The sequence below is a fragment of the Cydia splendana genome, chromosome 14 (assembly GCF_910591565.1).
Source record: "Cydia splendana chromosome 14, ilCydSple1.2, whole genome shotgun sequence".
NCBI lineage: Eukaryota > Metazoa > Arthropoda > Insecta > Lepidoptera > Tortricidae > Cydia > Cydia splendana.
The window spans coordinates 17,971,370-17,988,559 of record NC_085973.1 but is presented as its reverse complement, the minus strand read 5'-3'; the positions used below and the strand labels follow the sequence as shown (position 1 = coordinate 17,988,559).

Sequence of the window (17,190 nt, the reverse complement as noted above, 5' to 3'; positions counted from 1 at the left end):
TACTGAGGATCGTGAAGACCAGATTCCTCCATAGGGTTCTATTCCCCGCCAAGCGCATGGCCTCGTGCCATTCATATACAATGCAAACTGAAATACAATATATTATTATATTGTATTAATCAGCAGTTCTACTTCATCAAATGGCACTGTGTTGGATAAAAATGCTTGGTTTCTTAATGAAAATACTACAATCGCTATATATAATATACCTATAAGATTTGAGGAGTTCCCGAGATTCCTCACGGATCTCATCATCAGAATGGGTTTAAAAAAAAACGCGCGGGGCCAAATCAGTTCAGAAATGACGGAGTTCTGAGGTAACATACATACAAAAAAAATGGTCTAATTGATTACCTCCTCCTTTCTTGAAGTCGGTTAACAATAACTATTTTCTTCTAAGCTACACCGTGATACAACTAAATAATTATAATACCCAGTCTAAATTCAGATCAATGCAATATCCTAACCAGAATAACATCATAACTTTGCAGTATCGATATCGACCGATGGCAACTTTGAGCAGTGTTCTGCATATTTTAACCTAATTCAAATATAATGCCTCAGACTGAGTATTATAGCATAGATACGACAAGGAAATAATAACAAATAGACAGTGAAGTGTGGATGCAAAACCCTCATGGATACTTCATCTTGAAACATAGGCGTACCCACGATGGGGCAAGGTGGGGCAGTCGCCCCACCCTGGTTTGTGGTCTGAAGAGAAGCTAAAAATTTTTAGGAATAATTAAGGCACGTAACCCTACTTCTGCCCCACCCTTTAAAAGGTTTAAAAAATGCTGGGAACGCCCATGTCTTGATATATTTCCAAACTATATTTTGCCGAAGTTGAAACGGACCGCTTCGCGTTCGCTCAGTCAAATACTGAACGGAAATGGTCCTATTATATGGAACACATGCAATAGGTGTTACAGAGAAAACGTTACTATACTTTTTAGGGTTCCGTACTAAGACTCCACTGTCCGTCTGTCTGTCTGTCTGTCCGTCTGTCTGACACCAGGCTGTATCTCATGAACAATGATAGCTAGGCAGTTGAAATTTTACAGATGATGTATTTCTGTTGCCGCTATAACAACAAATACTAAAAACAGAAAACCTAATAAATATTTAAGTGGGGCTCTCATACAACAAACAATGACATGATTTTTATGCAGTTTTTTTGCCTAAATGGTACGGAACCCTTCGTGCGCGGGTCCGACTCACACTTGGCCGGTTTTTTTATTATTATTTTATCTATCCATGTCACAGTATTGCTATCCATTATTGCCTAAATGCCTACTAGGTACTAAAAGATTTTATGTGCGTCTAATGTTTTTACACACTGATGCAGTTAATTTAATACTCTTCCGTGATTCCGATGACAATGTAATAATATGCTAAAATGGAGCTGATAATGCAGTCTGAGATAACTAATGGATGGAAAAACATAAACAAATCCAATTAGCCTCATTATAAAGGTCTCAAGAAGTACTTGATAAACCAGCAAGTGAGAATAAGTAAAGTCAGCAATAAAAGTGCGTGTCTCAAAATAACAATGGACAGTTACATGTCATGTTTACATGTGTTTATTTACATTTCCTATGGTTTTACCCGATTTATTTTATTATTCATTGGAATTTAAATTCGTCTGCAAAAACAGTTTATCACAATTTCTTGAGCAATTTGAAGGCGCTTCACGTTCCACCGTACACGAGACTCATGGAATTACAGATACCTAATAAGATTTACAAAACGAGGTTACTCGTCGATACGTGCATACAGGCATCGCGTTTTGATACATTGAAATTAAGCTAGCTAAGGAAACCAGAACATTTTTTCGCATAAATTAATTTGAGTAATCAGAACCCCCCTATTGTATATTTCATTCTATAGCGTGACGTTAAGTTTCCAAAACGTCCCGCTTCGCGCCCTGTCAAAATCCCATACAAAATGAGAATGAATGCGTACGTCCGTCACGCTATCGTATGAAATATGTAGGGGTTAGATGCCTGCGCCAAATGCCCAGCGTGTTTTTAGGGTTCCGTACCCAAAAGGTAAAACGGGACCCTATTACTAAGACTTCGCTGTCCGTCCGTCCGTCCGTCTGTCTGTCACCAGGCTGTATCTCACGAACCGTGATAGCTAGACAGTTGAAATTTTCACAGATGATGTATTTCTGTTGCCGCTATAACAACAAATACTAAAAAAAGAATAAAATAAAGATTTAAATGGGGCTCCAATACAACAAACGCGATTTTTTTGCCGTTTTTTGTGTAATGGAACAGAACCCTTCGTGTGCGAGTGCGACTCGCACTTGCCCGGTTTTTTTTTTCTTATGTTTAACATGAAGTTATGCCTATTATGGTACAAGCGAACATGGACGCAAAATTCGAACTCAATCACACTTATAAAAGTATTAAATTTTAAAAGTAGCCAAGCATAAGAACCGGGCCTTCTTTAACGCAGGTACCATACTTGTAGAACCGGTAGCCCCCGGGATAGAGAGGTTCTTGGCTTCATATGTACCTATGTGATAATGTAGGTACCTTCCCAGAGACCTTTACAATTTTCATTTACCTTGAAAATAAGCTAGCATAAGTAACGTATTACTGGAAACGTGGGTACTTTATTCACTGGAAAGGCACGCATAGCTTTAGAAACCAAATGACTATTCAATTCCCCTTTAATTCTGGCGTTGCCGGAATAGCGTCCTCGGTTCCAAGTTTGTCTTCCATTACAATAACAAACATGACATACTCATTTGTTTACCACATTGCATACAAACCGGGAAACTATTGCAATATAGCTTTCACAACGTCACAAGTTCCATACAAACAGTATGAAAGATACGACATTTTTAACAGCAGTACTGTTGCATTTGCATTTTAAGCAGACCGCATAGCGATACGGTTTAGGACATAAATAGAAATATGGCTGGTATTTGTATGCGGGACGAATTTGGATGGACATATTGACGTTTTAGCGGAATGATACGAATGATATGCAAGTTAGATATGCGTGGCGTGTGGTAACATGTGTGATTGTATATTTTGGATTACGCATATTGAAAGGATTTTGTTGTTTACACATTCTCGACATATGGAAATATGCAAAAGGTGTGACCACAGACTACATAGACACCGAATTATCGAGCGTTTCCAAAAAAAATGGCCAAAAAATCACGTTTGTTGTATGTGACCCCATTTAAATATTTATTTTATTTTGTTTTTAGTATTTGTTGATACAGCGGCAACAGAAATACATCATCTGTGAAAATTTCAACTCTAGCTATGACGGTTCATGAGTTACAGCCTGGTAACAGACAGACAGACGGACCGACAGCGTAGTCTTAGTAATAATGGTCCTGTTTTTATCCTTTGGGTACGGAACTCTGAAAATGGACGTTATTATTACAGTTAGAACCTCGTTTTGGACTTTTGGCTTATCTTGGCATAAAAAGAAACAGCCCCCAGCAATGGAACACCACATTGGTCCCAGGAGACAGGTTAAGGCTTTTTGTGGCCTTACTTGCGAAGAAATAATCCTACTTTCATATTTTACAGTCGCATACAATAATATTTTGAACAGCGAAGCGCGCAATAATATAATGACACGCGCTTATCAGCCGTATTCGAACAATGAGATACGACAAATACTAGATATTGAAACGATATGGATCGAATATGTCAGTGTCAAACAAGTGTCAAAAGTGACGTTTTTTTTTTGTGAAGAAACGTAATATATAGTATTTGACGTATCTCATTGTTCGAATATGGCTGTATGGCTCTGCGAATAAGATTGTGTTAGATGTTTTTGTTTTAAAAGGGGGTAAAGTTAACTTCTCGTGCTAATATTGATACCCGAACAAGCGATAGATTCCAAATTTTACAACGAGCGAGCGTAGCGACTGGTGCGAAAAGTGGAATCATGAGCATTGGGACTAATTAGGAGGTACCTCTTCCTTCCAGGGGTTAAACAAACTTTGCTACCAAATGAAACACAAACTATTCCACCCATGGATGTAAATAAAAGGTCATTGATTCCACCACACCCACGCGATGAAAATCCTAATTACAAATCAAATCCACATGAAGGTTATTAAATATTTATCATTCATCATCCCTTAGATGTCGTTTTGATGTCAGTGCATACTCAAAGTAGCCTGATAGACGCGTATTAAAACTAATTACTGTAATTCACTATTTCATTAATAATCAAAGGGTTTCAAACTCAACTCACATATAAATTTAATTTATAGATTAATTGTTCGAGTAAAAGCAAAAACTAAACATAATTATTTAACTTCTGTTTGAATAAGATACCTTTTCGTGTAAATTCAATTATTTTTAATAATGTTGTGTTTTTAATTGCTAATTAGATTGTTTATATAAATATAAATGCTAAATTTTTTTGCCTCTAAAATGTTTCTTTTGATATGTAGGTATATGAAAATAAGTGAAGTTTTCTTAAAACAAACGGTAGGTACCTACTCGTATATAAAATGATATACCAGTCGGTTTTATGAAATGTGTCTACGAAATCCGCTTTAACTTTCATGTCATCCAAATTAGGTATAGAAAAAATCCGCTAGTATTAAACGTGCACAGGAATATGTACATCTCATTGCTCCCCCATTACCACACCTATTTACCCCACTCTACCCTAAATAAGTATTTTACTACTAGCTACACTTGCCTCACGCATTTGACCCCCTAATTAGTTAAAACACCCTTTGTTGGGGAAAAAAAGGTTGATTAATACACTTACGGAGCTTACATGGTTTGACAATGAGGTAAAAGTAATATTCTTCATACGCGAAATATACAAAAATGTTAGAGGAAAGCGGTCGGATACGTCGTTCTAGTTTGTGATAAAAAAACGGTGGAAAACTGAATGCTTTTTCTATAATTAATTCATAGCATGCGTGAACACATGAGCGGTTGGGTTAATCTTTTATTAATTCAGTGTTTACAGGTAGACTTGTTACAACAGGCTTTTAAACGCTCGAAAAAAAGTGTTTGTGACCTGTTTAGCGACTAAAAAAGTTTGATAAAATAGTTGTATCTAGTAGTAGGTAGGTAGTGTTCACTGTGCTTGTATTTTTGTATATAAAAGTCATCTTGAAATTAGGTAGGTACATCATTTGATTCAAAAATGATTTAATTTTGTATCTGTTTACTCTGATTCTGAATGCCCTTGTAAGGCAATGAATCAAGATATATTTTTAACAAGCTTTTATTAGGTCGACCTGTATGTAACTAACATGTAATGGAATCTAAGGTAACTAATTTAACCATCTTCCAAGGATCGTAGCGTCATGAAAATTGGCAGCTGTATGTAGTTCTGATGACAATACAATAATATGGTACTGTCGAACTGATCTGATGATGGAGACAGGAGGTGGCCATAGGAACTCTGTGATGAAACAACGCAACCTAATTGTGTTAGGGGTTTTTAGAACTGTCTCGATGAGTATTAGTTGTCTGTCGTAAGAAAAGTACAGTCAGCGATAAAAGCTTGTACCAAAAATGAAATTTTTGCCAAAAACTTATTGACAAGTTAGTTGAATAGTAGGTATATTATCAATGTTTTTAGTTAGTGCTATGAAATCTCTGGCGGCTTTCAAATTGATTGTCACTGCGACAAGGTACGAAATAACTAAATCTGCCTTTATACGCTTAATTACAATGCTTTGTTACTTATTTAATTACAATGCTTTGTATCTTATCGAGCTCGAACGGGCACAACGAGCAGTTTTAAAAGTGATGATCTATCTTCCATTTCGATACCCTACTGAGATGCTTTTCAATATAGCAGAAGTTTTAAGTGTACGCAAACTTTTTATTTATCAAACATTACGCAGATACCACAGACTAATAGCCCCTACAATCACATTTGGCAACAAACGCATAGCTCACTACCCCGTACCTCGCTGTAATAGTGCATGGTCTAAAAGGCATTTTTCATTTTTGGCACCATACTTATATAACAAAGCACACAAAACCCTTAATATAAACAACATTAGTAATTTTCAATTAAAAAACAAAATTAAGATTTGGTTAAAATCATTAAGTTATACTGAAGCAGAAGAGCTATTACGAAGCGTGTTCTAGTACATACAATCTAAAATAACCAGACACACACGCGCGTAAACACACAGAAACACACACATATTCTAAAAATCAGACACACAGAATACTCACACACGCGCGCGTACACACACATCACAGTTTCATATTTCTTTCAAATTAATTTTAATATTGTTAAATATGTAATATAAAATGTCTAACATTGTAACATTACCTACGCTTGTAATTGGGAAGGAACTGGCTCTTGAGACACAGGGAAACCTACTTTGAGAGCCATGAACCAATGTTATGTAACAACTCAAAGTTGCAATAACGATTCTTTTATTTTATTTTTATTTTATTTGAGTAATAAATAAATAAATAATTAAAATGAAAATACCCCATATGATTGAACATACTGCTTATGAATTTATGATCACGCTGTATCAAGGATGTCATGTTATAAATGTATGAAAAGTTTACGTGTAATATTTATCTACCCGTGACTGTTTTCCCTAGTGGATAGGCAGAGGCAAGAGACGCGGCCTTATGCACCCTTGACTATTTTATTAGTAGAAAAATACGAGTAGGTAGTTCAACACGTTCGGTCTCAGTAACAAGGGCGGACGTAAATTAGGAAAAAGGATCCATCATCAAAAATCTATCATTCAAAAGAAAGACTTTTTTGCCAGAAAATTCAAATTGTGTTGACAGTTTTTTGTGGGTTGGATCCATTTCCCTAAAATACGTCTAGATAGCGTCACAGACAAACAGAAAATTGTGATATATAATAATCAGTCCATCATATCCTGCGATTTTAGGAATTAAAACCCAGGAAAAATAATGTTTAACTTATACAATCAGTACGACCATGTTTGTAACTTTTCTAAATGGTCACTTAATGTCACTCTCTGTATTTTTTTATTTTTATTTCACTTGGGTAATATAATACAGTTCCTTAAATAAAATAAAAGTAACGTGACTTGTCCGGGTTGACTGCAATTAACTGGGAAAATTATAATAAGCCCAATACAAATGGACGGCGGTCACGCTTGACCGTCGTCCTAACTGAGCGACTAGAGTTAGACCAAGAAATATCTGCAGCGATTTTAATAGCCCGCAGTGCAAGTGTTATTTATACGTCATAATTTCATAGAAGTTTGACGTTTAAAATAACACTTGCACTGCGTGCGCTATCAAAACTTCTGCAAACTTTACTTGGTCTAACTCTAGCTCAACTGCGTTCGGAGATGGACCTTGATGCCTAGATAAGATGCCAATCATTAGCGCCGTAGCGAACGATACGGTCATCTCTATCACTCTTCCATTATTAGTGTGACAGAGACATTGAATGGCATACTAGGCTAATAAAAATAAGTTTTTGGCAATAAAAAACATTTTTGGTACAAGCCTCTATCGCTGACTGTACTTTTCTTTCCACATACAACTAATACACATCAAGACAATTCTAAAAATCCCAAACACAATTAGGTTACGTTACAAGTTAAATAAAAGACGTAGTAACTATTTATTAATCTGTGATAAAAGCTTGTAAAATACTATCAGTAAGTAAATTACTATCTGACTCGTCCCGACCGTTTATTACACTGGAACAAAAACAAAAAGATTTGTCTCCTAGTTGGGGCAAGCATACGTAAACGTTCCATCGAATGCAACTAAATGGAGTTATTTTACTGGATACTCGATACTGAATTGAATTGTCGGTTGTGTTATTGGTTACCTACTGAAAGTCGGAGGGCAGTATAAAAATATTTTCACCGATACATGTTCCGTTATCAACAAAAAACCTTTCTTTATTGATAAAGTTTATTTTTTATTTCAAGTCCCAAGTCAATTCTCTTTTTAATTTATTTATTAAAACTTTACACATAAGTTGACAGCACCAAAGCACCTATGTACATATTTAAAATTCATAATTGGTTTCCTGTAACAACTACGGCAAAAAATTTTGCACCAGTTATTAATTATTTTCCCGCCACAAGTTATCCAATCTTTTTGTAGCTGATAAAAAAAGTAATGTCCTATAAAAAGTAATGTTTAATAAGTAACGTCTTCGATTTGAAAAACATTTGAAAAAAATCAATGACATGCGATTTTAAATACTTTTATTTCTAAATTTTTAGTACCTACACTAATGATAATTTTTTTAAAGTAACCAGTCGTTCATTAGCTGTTACTGCAACTGACATAAACGAGTTCCTAAAAAAGAATAGTTATTGAAAAAACACAGTTAATTACAAATAAAGACTGCTTTACAAATCTTTTTATTTCCTGCAATTCAATTCAAAAGTGGCTATCAGAAAGCAAAAGAATAAACGTGTTCACATCAAAAATGGTTGAAACAAAACCGGTATTTAAACACACGCTACCAATTAAACGGTTTTTTCTTTTCTACAATTTCCATTATTTTAAATACGGACCAAAGGTGCAGACATTGCAGTTCAGTTTCATTGTCCCATTTAGCTGCAAACGACTCCATTTTGTTTTTTATCTCAACTCCTTTAGTCTCCATTATCGCTATTTTAAAACTCGATTCCGTTGCATTCCTAAGTAATTGAGAGTACCTACAATTTGTTACTTTTTCCCATTGTAGCGTTTTTTATTCTTGTATACTACGTCTGCAAACAAGCATACGGTCCTGAAGGTAAGCAGTCATCGTAGCCTATGGACGCCTGCAACACCAGAGATATTACATTAATATTACTTCTATTTATGACTAAATGACTGGTCGTGATATCTAAACCAACTTCATCAGCTTTTAGCGCGACGTGAGTGGCGAGCCGGCACGGCGGCGCGGCGCTTGTGTATAAAATCATAATAGCAGTGTTATTATGAATATTCATACAATATAGTGCAACTGTTGTATTTTTTTAATGCTAACTTCTAGGCAAAGATCTAAAACAAATTAATTTACTCTTGTATATATATTTAATTTGATTTTATTTATCAGTTTAGGTGTTTGCTGCTGTCTTAGAAAAAAATATTGTGTGCAACGGTGCCAACGGTATATAGTTAGGTCTTAAGGGGCCCACTGATTAACAGTCCGCCGGACAGAATCGGCCTGTCAGTTAGAACAAAAAGTCGTTCCGAACAACTGACAGGCAGATACCATCCGGAGGACTGTTAATCAGTGGGCCCCTTTAAAATTCTTGGGCCTATCTTTACACAACTCTACTTCGTCTCATTTTGTAACTTTGGCCCTTGAATTTTAAGAACCGTTATTATACATTACCTGTTGCACAAAACACTATTGTAAAGTGTCATTCTATGGAACTTGCTAACTACGTAAAAAAAAATTCACATTGACATTCAGAGACAATTTTAATATGGCGGTTTGTTTACATAGTTAGCAAGTTCCATAGAATGACACTTTATGATGTTCTGTCCTGAAGTAGATGTGTCGAAAATTGTAGAACTTTCCATATCAAAAAGTTAGTTAGAATTGGCCTCTTTCACATCCGTACTGGTTCACAATTCACAACATTGCAATGAAACGAAATGAGTAGGTAACATAATTTCGACGTCGACACAGTTTATTTCGATATACCTACTCGTAAGTCCTTTATGTTTTAACACTGCGAACGTACAAATGAATTGGTGTTAACTCGTTCAACGCGAATTGATTTGTATTTACGTTGCAGTGATGCGGATTGAGAGCGGATTGCGTTGACAAAGCTTTTGTTGCCTACAATGTTTAACGGCCTCCTAGCCTAGTCAGTAGTGACCCTGCCTACGAAGCAGGAGGTCCCGGGTTCGAATCCTGGTAAGGGCATTTATTTGTGTGTTTATCACCAATATTTGTTCGTGAGTTATGGATGTTTTCTATGTATATAGGTATTTATATAAATGTGTACTATATTATATATATCGTCGTCTAGTACCCACAACACGAGCCTTATTGAGCTTACTGTGGGACTAGGTCGATCTGTGTAAAATTGTCCTATAATATTTATTTAATTTATTAAAATAAATGTATTTTCTGCCCTACTTGCAGTCCTGCAGGATAACACATGAAATCAGCTCTGCTGGCCTATTATGGATGGCTTTATCCACGTGAAATATAACATAGCGCGATTGAAAGGGATACCGTTTTATCACGTTGTCACTTAGACAAGAACGACTATCATATCCGTACAGTTTAGTAATTTCATGTTCTTCTCTGCCGTATCGCTCTTGACAGAGCGGTCGTGGTCACTTTGAGGCGCCCGCATCGATAGTAGAGGCGGACACAGCTCTTCGCACGATCTCCCGCCATCTCTCCCTGTTGGCAGACTGTCTGGCAGTCAGATACGCGGTTTCCCACTGCGGATTTTATTTGGTCAGTCCAGCCAGCGCATAGGTGATCTGCCGCGCGAACTGGTTCCCTCCACTCTTCCTTCCTTCCTTCACATACAATTTCATGTGATTATAAGGAATTCAGGTTTTTTAGATTGTCCATTTTTTTTCTAGCTATGCCCAGGCGAATGCTACATGAATTCACAGTATAGATTTCGAACCACATTTCCTCCTTTAAAATAACTAAGCATCCGTTGACAGAACACGTTAATTAGTTTAATTAAAGATGATTAATCTATCTATAATTACCGTTACATTCGCATACAGTAAATGAATATTATTATTATAATTATATGCGAATACTAATTATTAGGCAGGCTATTCAATGTCAATAAACAGGTTGATAAAGTTTACGTATACAATATGTTTAATACAGTACGTATAATATTAATGTCTTACCTGATTTCAGAATAGAGTAACAAAAATATTATTTGAAACGAAACATGAGTGCAGGCTAACAAATTTCTGGTCAGCCCTCGCATTTTGATACTAACCATAGTTCTGCCCCCGACTTTGTCGCTAAAAACTTTCAATGCAATTTTCATCTCTTTGAGTTAATTAAATATCATAGAATCCTTTTTAAGTTCAAAGTCTTACCTTCAATATCATTATAAAGGAACTGGAGACGCATTCAAACTTGAATTTGATATAAAAATTTTGATATCTCAATTTTGACCTCCTGTTTTATATATTTTGTTTGAACGACTAGCTTATTATTTACTATTAGAAACGGTAACTTTGTGCCAAATTTAACCCACCTTTCCCTTTGTACTATGGGTACTATAAATAAATAAAGAAAAGAGCAAAACGAATAAATAACCTAATTTAAAATACTGTAATGTATCCGAAGCCAAAGTGGCTAAAATTATAATAATGGTAATACATCTGCTATAATTACGTATCGGATTTCACGCCTTGAAATAATTTACGTTGTTAAAATTTTATTCACAAGTGGAATGTGACTTTACTCATTTGGACTCTAAATTATTCAGATTTGGAAATTGTCACCGACTGACACTTGGTGTTGAATTAAATATTTCAACAAGAAGTTTTGTTGCGTGCTTAGAAATAGATTGTAAGTATTACCACAGAATAAATAATAGTACTATCGTACAGAAAGGAAACTTCCTACAAAACCGAAGTTTGACAGCGGTTCAGGGTCGAATCTTGCTATCCCTTTCTAATATATGGCACTATCCCTTTCGGCTATTTAGGGTTGTCAAAATTCAAGTGATTATCTTATCTGTGGTCGTGCACGCAAAAGGAAGTCAAGTGGTGCCAACCCTAATAATTGCTCGGAGCAATGCTGAGCCGAGCGGAGCCGAGTTTGGCCGATCTCAGGAGTTTCGCACCCCTGGTATTACAAGTGTATTAATTGTCAGTACCTATGTACAGTTATAGTGATACGTGCTATTACTTTTATTTAATTCGATAACATAAGACTAGAAGAACACTGGTGGCCTAGCGCTAAGAGCGTGCGACTTTCAATCCGGAGGTCGCGGGTTCAAACTCGCCGGAACTTATGTACGAAATATCAGTATACATTTGCCAGTTGCTTTTCGGTGACGGAAAACATCGTGAGGAAACCGGACTAATCCGAATAAGGCCTAGTTTAGCCTCTGGCTTTAAAGGTCAGATGCCAGTCGCTTTCGTAAAAAATAGTGTCTGCCTACGCCAATTCTTGGGATTAGTTGCCAAGCGGACCCCAGGCTCCCATGAGCCGGGGCAAAAAGCTGGGATAACGCAAGGAAGATGATGATGATGATGATGATAAGACTAGAAGATCACAGAATTGGATAATTTTCAATACTTTTTCTGCAAAGTTGTACAGCAAGCAATTTCGATTTCGAACGAACAGTCGAACTCAAAAGAAAATTGTAGACAGTGATGGTAATGACACTTGTACTACGAGTCACTGACAGTGTCAACACTGACATATATGCTAACGTCTACTTAATTTACTTTGTACACATCTCGCTCGCACTAATATGCGAGTACGAGCAAGATGCGGGAGAAAATAAGTTACGCACACGCTAGCGTACATGTCAATGTCCAACTGGTGGTAGCCGATATTGTTGTCGACCTCTGCCTAGTTAAGGGGCCCACTGATTAACAGTCCGCCGGACGGTATCGGCCTGTCAGTTAGAACAAAATTTTGACAGTTCCAAACAACTGACAGGCCGATACCGTCCGGCGGACTGTTAATCAGTGGGCCCCTTTAGGTGTGTTATACGGAAACCTTCGTCATTTCCTAATCTACACTTAGAATACTGTATTATTTATAAATTACGATGTGGTCTCTAAAATTATTGGTTGATAATTTGGTTTGAAATGTTTTCTTCTTCGACAACTATAATTTAGAAATGTATTTATACCGTATATTTGAGAAATGTTATAATTATTGAATGACATCCTAAAAATTGCACTGTAAAGAACATATTTCACTTCTGTGTGTTCCAATATGGAATATTATATACACACATAACATTATTAGACTTATTTTATAGGGTTCCGTACCCAAAGGGTAGAAACAGGACCCTATTACTAAGACTCCACTGTCCATCTGTCTGTCTGTCACCTGGCTGTATCTCATGAACCGTGATAGCCAGACAGTTGAATTTTTCACAGATGATGTATTTCTGTTGCCGCTAAAACAACAAATACTAAAAAGTACGGAACCCTCGGTGGGCGAGTCCGACTCGCACTTGTCCGGTTTTTCAAACATAATTTCTTAAAAAAATCATCTAGGGTCATAGGTCGTATCGCTGTGACATTAAGCATTATTTGAATAGGGCCGTAAGTATCGATCGATATCGAAAGAAAGATGTCAATATAATAAATAAATAATAAATAAATATTATAGGACAAGTTTTACACAGTAAACAATTTTTTCACCTAGTCCCACAGTAAGCTCAATAAGGCTTGTGTTGTGGGTACTAGACGACAATATATATAATATACACTTATATATAAATACTTATACATGTTACTGTAAAAGCCCGAAGTACGGCAAAACCTAGGTTTTACCGGTAAATCCTAGTTTTTACCGATGCCGATCGGTAAAAGCCCGAAATGTTAAATCTTACTAGTTTACTGCGGGCTTTTACCAACACCGATATGGTAAATCCTAGGTCTTACCACGGCGACCGGTAAAGTTTGAATCATGCACTGATTCTTGAGATTATTAGATGATAATTTTTAAGAAAAAAAAACCGACATATATGGGGCCCGATGAAAGATTATGGTAGATGGTTCACTATGTGTAAAAGGAGGTAAAAACCACCCACTTTTCTAGTAGCATTTCGTTTCTGTAAGGGTCGCAGTTCTAACCTAACCTAACCCACTTTTGTTCGGTTCTGTGAGGATCGCAGTTCAAACCTAACCTAACCCACTTAACGGCGCATGCGGTGCGGTGTACGGGGGTTTGAGCGGGAGGGGTTGAGAATCAGTGCATGATTCAAACTTTACCGGTCGCCGTGGTAAGACCTAGGATTTACCATATCGGTGTTGGTAAAAGCCCGAAGTAAACTAGTAAGATTTAACATTTCGGGCTTTTACCGATCGACATCGGTAAAACCTGGGTTTTACCGGTAAATCCTAGGTTTTGCCGTACTTCGGGCTTTTACAGTAACATATACATAGAAAACATCCATAACTCAGGAACAAATATTTATGATGAACACACAAATAAATGCCCTTTCCAGGTTTCGAACCCGGGACGTCCTGCTTCGTAGGCAGGGTCACTACCGACTAGGCTAGGAGGCCGTTATATATAATATTTCTAAATATTTGTTAATAGGTACCATTTCTAAACTAAAGTAAACTAACCTGTCCATCTAAATATCAACATTTGGTTAACAACGGGCTTTCTGTAAATAAACATTGAGAACTAATGTTTTCTTAAAGCAATGACCAAAAACATTAGATACACAAACATAAACAGTCCAAAGAAAATAAAGATTCTCTGTAATCTTTATTATTACAAAATTGTTTATTCTTTTACGTATATAGTTTTAGGCAGTCAGGTAAAATATCGCTTGTTTGTTAACAATAAAATGTATTTTCTTAGTCTCGTCAAATAAATCTATGAATAAGGAAAATGAGACAAAGAATTATTGTCTTGTACAATGTAAAAATATTGACAAAAGAAAATCAAACTGATGTGACCTTTGGGCCTTGGGACTAAGTAATCCTTTATAGGGTAAAGGAAATGGCAATGTTGAAACTATAAACAATATTTACCTATAAACAAATATATAAGGTGCTAACAAATTAGTCACGGATATGTTTACAGCTGATAGTACTCGGTTCTCGGAGTACATTTAAGTATGAAACATCATGGGTTTTGTTATGTTTTTTTGGAGAAAACTAGGAAACAAATTTGCTACGTTAAAACACCCTGTTAATAAGATAATTAAACGAGACCTCTTTAGACATTCTAGAACCTCTTTAAACTTGAGGTGACGTGACATGACAGATGACATGACAGACAGTGTTAAACATCTTGACAGGTACATAATAGGGGTGATTATTTTAAAAATATTTTTTTTTTTGTTCGGTAAATGAAAACAAAAAAATGATATACAAAGGTTCCTTAATTACAGTTAAAAGTTAATTGTTTTAATGTAATGTATTATCTCTTAAAATATCCGTGACTAATTTGTTAGCACCTTATATGTATGTTTATTTTCATAATTATTGCAAAATGAAGTTCATTGTTTAGAGACTAAATCTAAACCTAAATCATACTTACAATACATACATACATTGCAAGTTAATAAAAAGCTTTAAAAAAAGAGAGCTTAAAGCTTCTTGATTTGAAATACTGTTATGCTGTGTAATTAATTTGAATAATTTTAAAAAGTGTTCAATTGTTTACCGAATTTTCGCGCAATATTTTGTACCTATGTAAAACTTATTTTTTCATGTCTAATACAGGTTATTATGCCCGATGGAAAGAAGATTAATATTTGCTTACGAGCATGAAAGTATTATTCAAAAAACTTCTTCTATACAAGTTGGCGTGTCGATTATACTGCCTCTTCCAATATTTGAGGTACTAAACTAGTTAAAAGTTAAAACGAATCTGTCAAACAAGTGAAACTAAATAAAAGCTTATAAACCTACCCACACTTTTCTGGTGCCCCGCGTAGTTAAGGTAAGGTTGGTTTAAGAACACCCATCCGTACCACACGTAAAATATGTACGTTACCCATTCTTAATATGTCAGTCTCACGGAAGTTTTGTTAATTAATTTCATGAGGACATTGTCAATGTCATACTTTGTCATTTGAAATGCCATGCAGAGCTTGGTCCGAATCTAGACCTTAGACATCTTAGACATTTACTTCATATGAGCAGAAACTGATATCGAGGAATTTCTCATCCCTCTGTTTTAATTAATGCTCCAATAAAAACTAAATAAAAAGCATTAATTGAGAATCCTCCGTTTCGTTATTTAAAGTGAGAAAAACAAGTTTAAAAAATTTAGGTCAGTAATTAGCAGATTTGTACCAGATTCAAATTTTTACGAGCGAACGTGCTGGTCCGTTTTTGCCCCACCTCCTCTTTAGTACGCGCGGCACGTTTCTGTCTCCTTCACAAGTTTCCGACACAAACTAAACCTTTTTAAGCATTTGTAATTTGCTTTTGAAATTTTGGAGAATTTAATTTTCTTTGAAGGATACGCCGAGAACGTTTTTTGTTTTGTTACCAAATGTGTTAACCAAAACTTTTTATTACTAAATTTAATGTAATTTTAATGTCAAAAAAAACAACACAAAAGATTAAAATTATATAAAACTGACTTAGGATTATAAAGTTTATCAATAATATCAATATAACCTGAGAATATTAACATACCCCCAGGCAGCCGCTTTAATAATTAGGTATTTGTTTAATAGCGTTTTTTTTTACCAAAGTCTTACTTTGTTAATGACAAATTCTCCAAACCTTTCAACGTCGCATCGCACACATTTAAAGCAAACCTTAATTAGCACAAGAACACAAAAAAGAACCTACCGTACATCAGTTTCACAATCACGTGGATACACGAGCGCGGGAACGAGAGACGTGGACGCGACCGAACGCCGTGGCGACCGCGGAGCAACTGAGCGTCGCGGTAAAGGAGTTCTTATGAAGACTTCGTGAAACTCAGGTCGCTAATGTTCACGTGAACGTTTCTATATATATTATTATACTTAAAAATAAACTGCCATAGGAACCATTATTGGACGCGAAAGGTTTAGTTCAGAACTAACTAGGTAGTGTAGATTTGTTTACTTATGACAAAACACAATCGACATTGACGTCTGTCTTTTGTTACGGTGGCTGTCGCCTGACATCATCAGTCCCTTGTCTCTTTAAACCAGAAGCAATGTATACGTACTTAAGACGTTCCGGTGTTCCCTTGTCAATTTGAGACAATTATTGTCTCAAATTTCCTACTATCCCTACTAATACATATAACACTTTAAACTCTCGCATTGTGCCTATACGCATTTAGTGATTGAAACGGATATAACGCGATATGATATCAATATTTTTCTACTTTATATGTTAGTTAGAAAGAGACAAAATTCAAGGTAAACGAATAAAATAAACTATCTGAATTTCATAACAAACTCCACACATATCCTAAAATGGATACTAAATTTCAGAAACTTTCTTTGCTAAACCAAGTTCGTAACATCCCACAACGTCGTGAAAACTTCCACTGACATAAAACTAAAGTTTTGAAATAAAATCGGCTGAAACTACGGCTAGTGGC

At 35.8% G+C, this 17,190-nt stretch overlaps 1 protein-coding gene across 2 annotated transcripts in view; it reads right to left on the bottom strand.

Moving 5' to 3' along the window:
- Positions 1-16,561, bottom strand: part of LOC134796732 (connectin-like) — a 51,270-nt gene extending 34,709 nt beyond the window's left edge. The window contains exon 1 of one of the 2 annotated variants that reach the window (XM_063768926.1): positions 16,443-16,561. The gene's annotated coding sequence lies outside the window, so the exon portion shown is untranslated. The remainder of the gene's footprint in view (positions 1-16,442) is intronic. The other variant, XM_063768927.1, reaches the window with a different exon arrangement.
- Between the last annotated feature and the right edge of the window lie 629 nt (positions 16,562-17,190).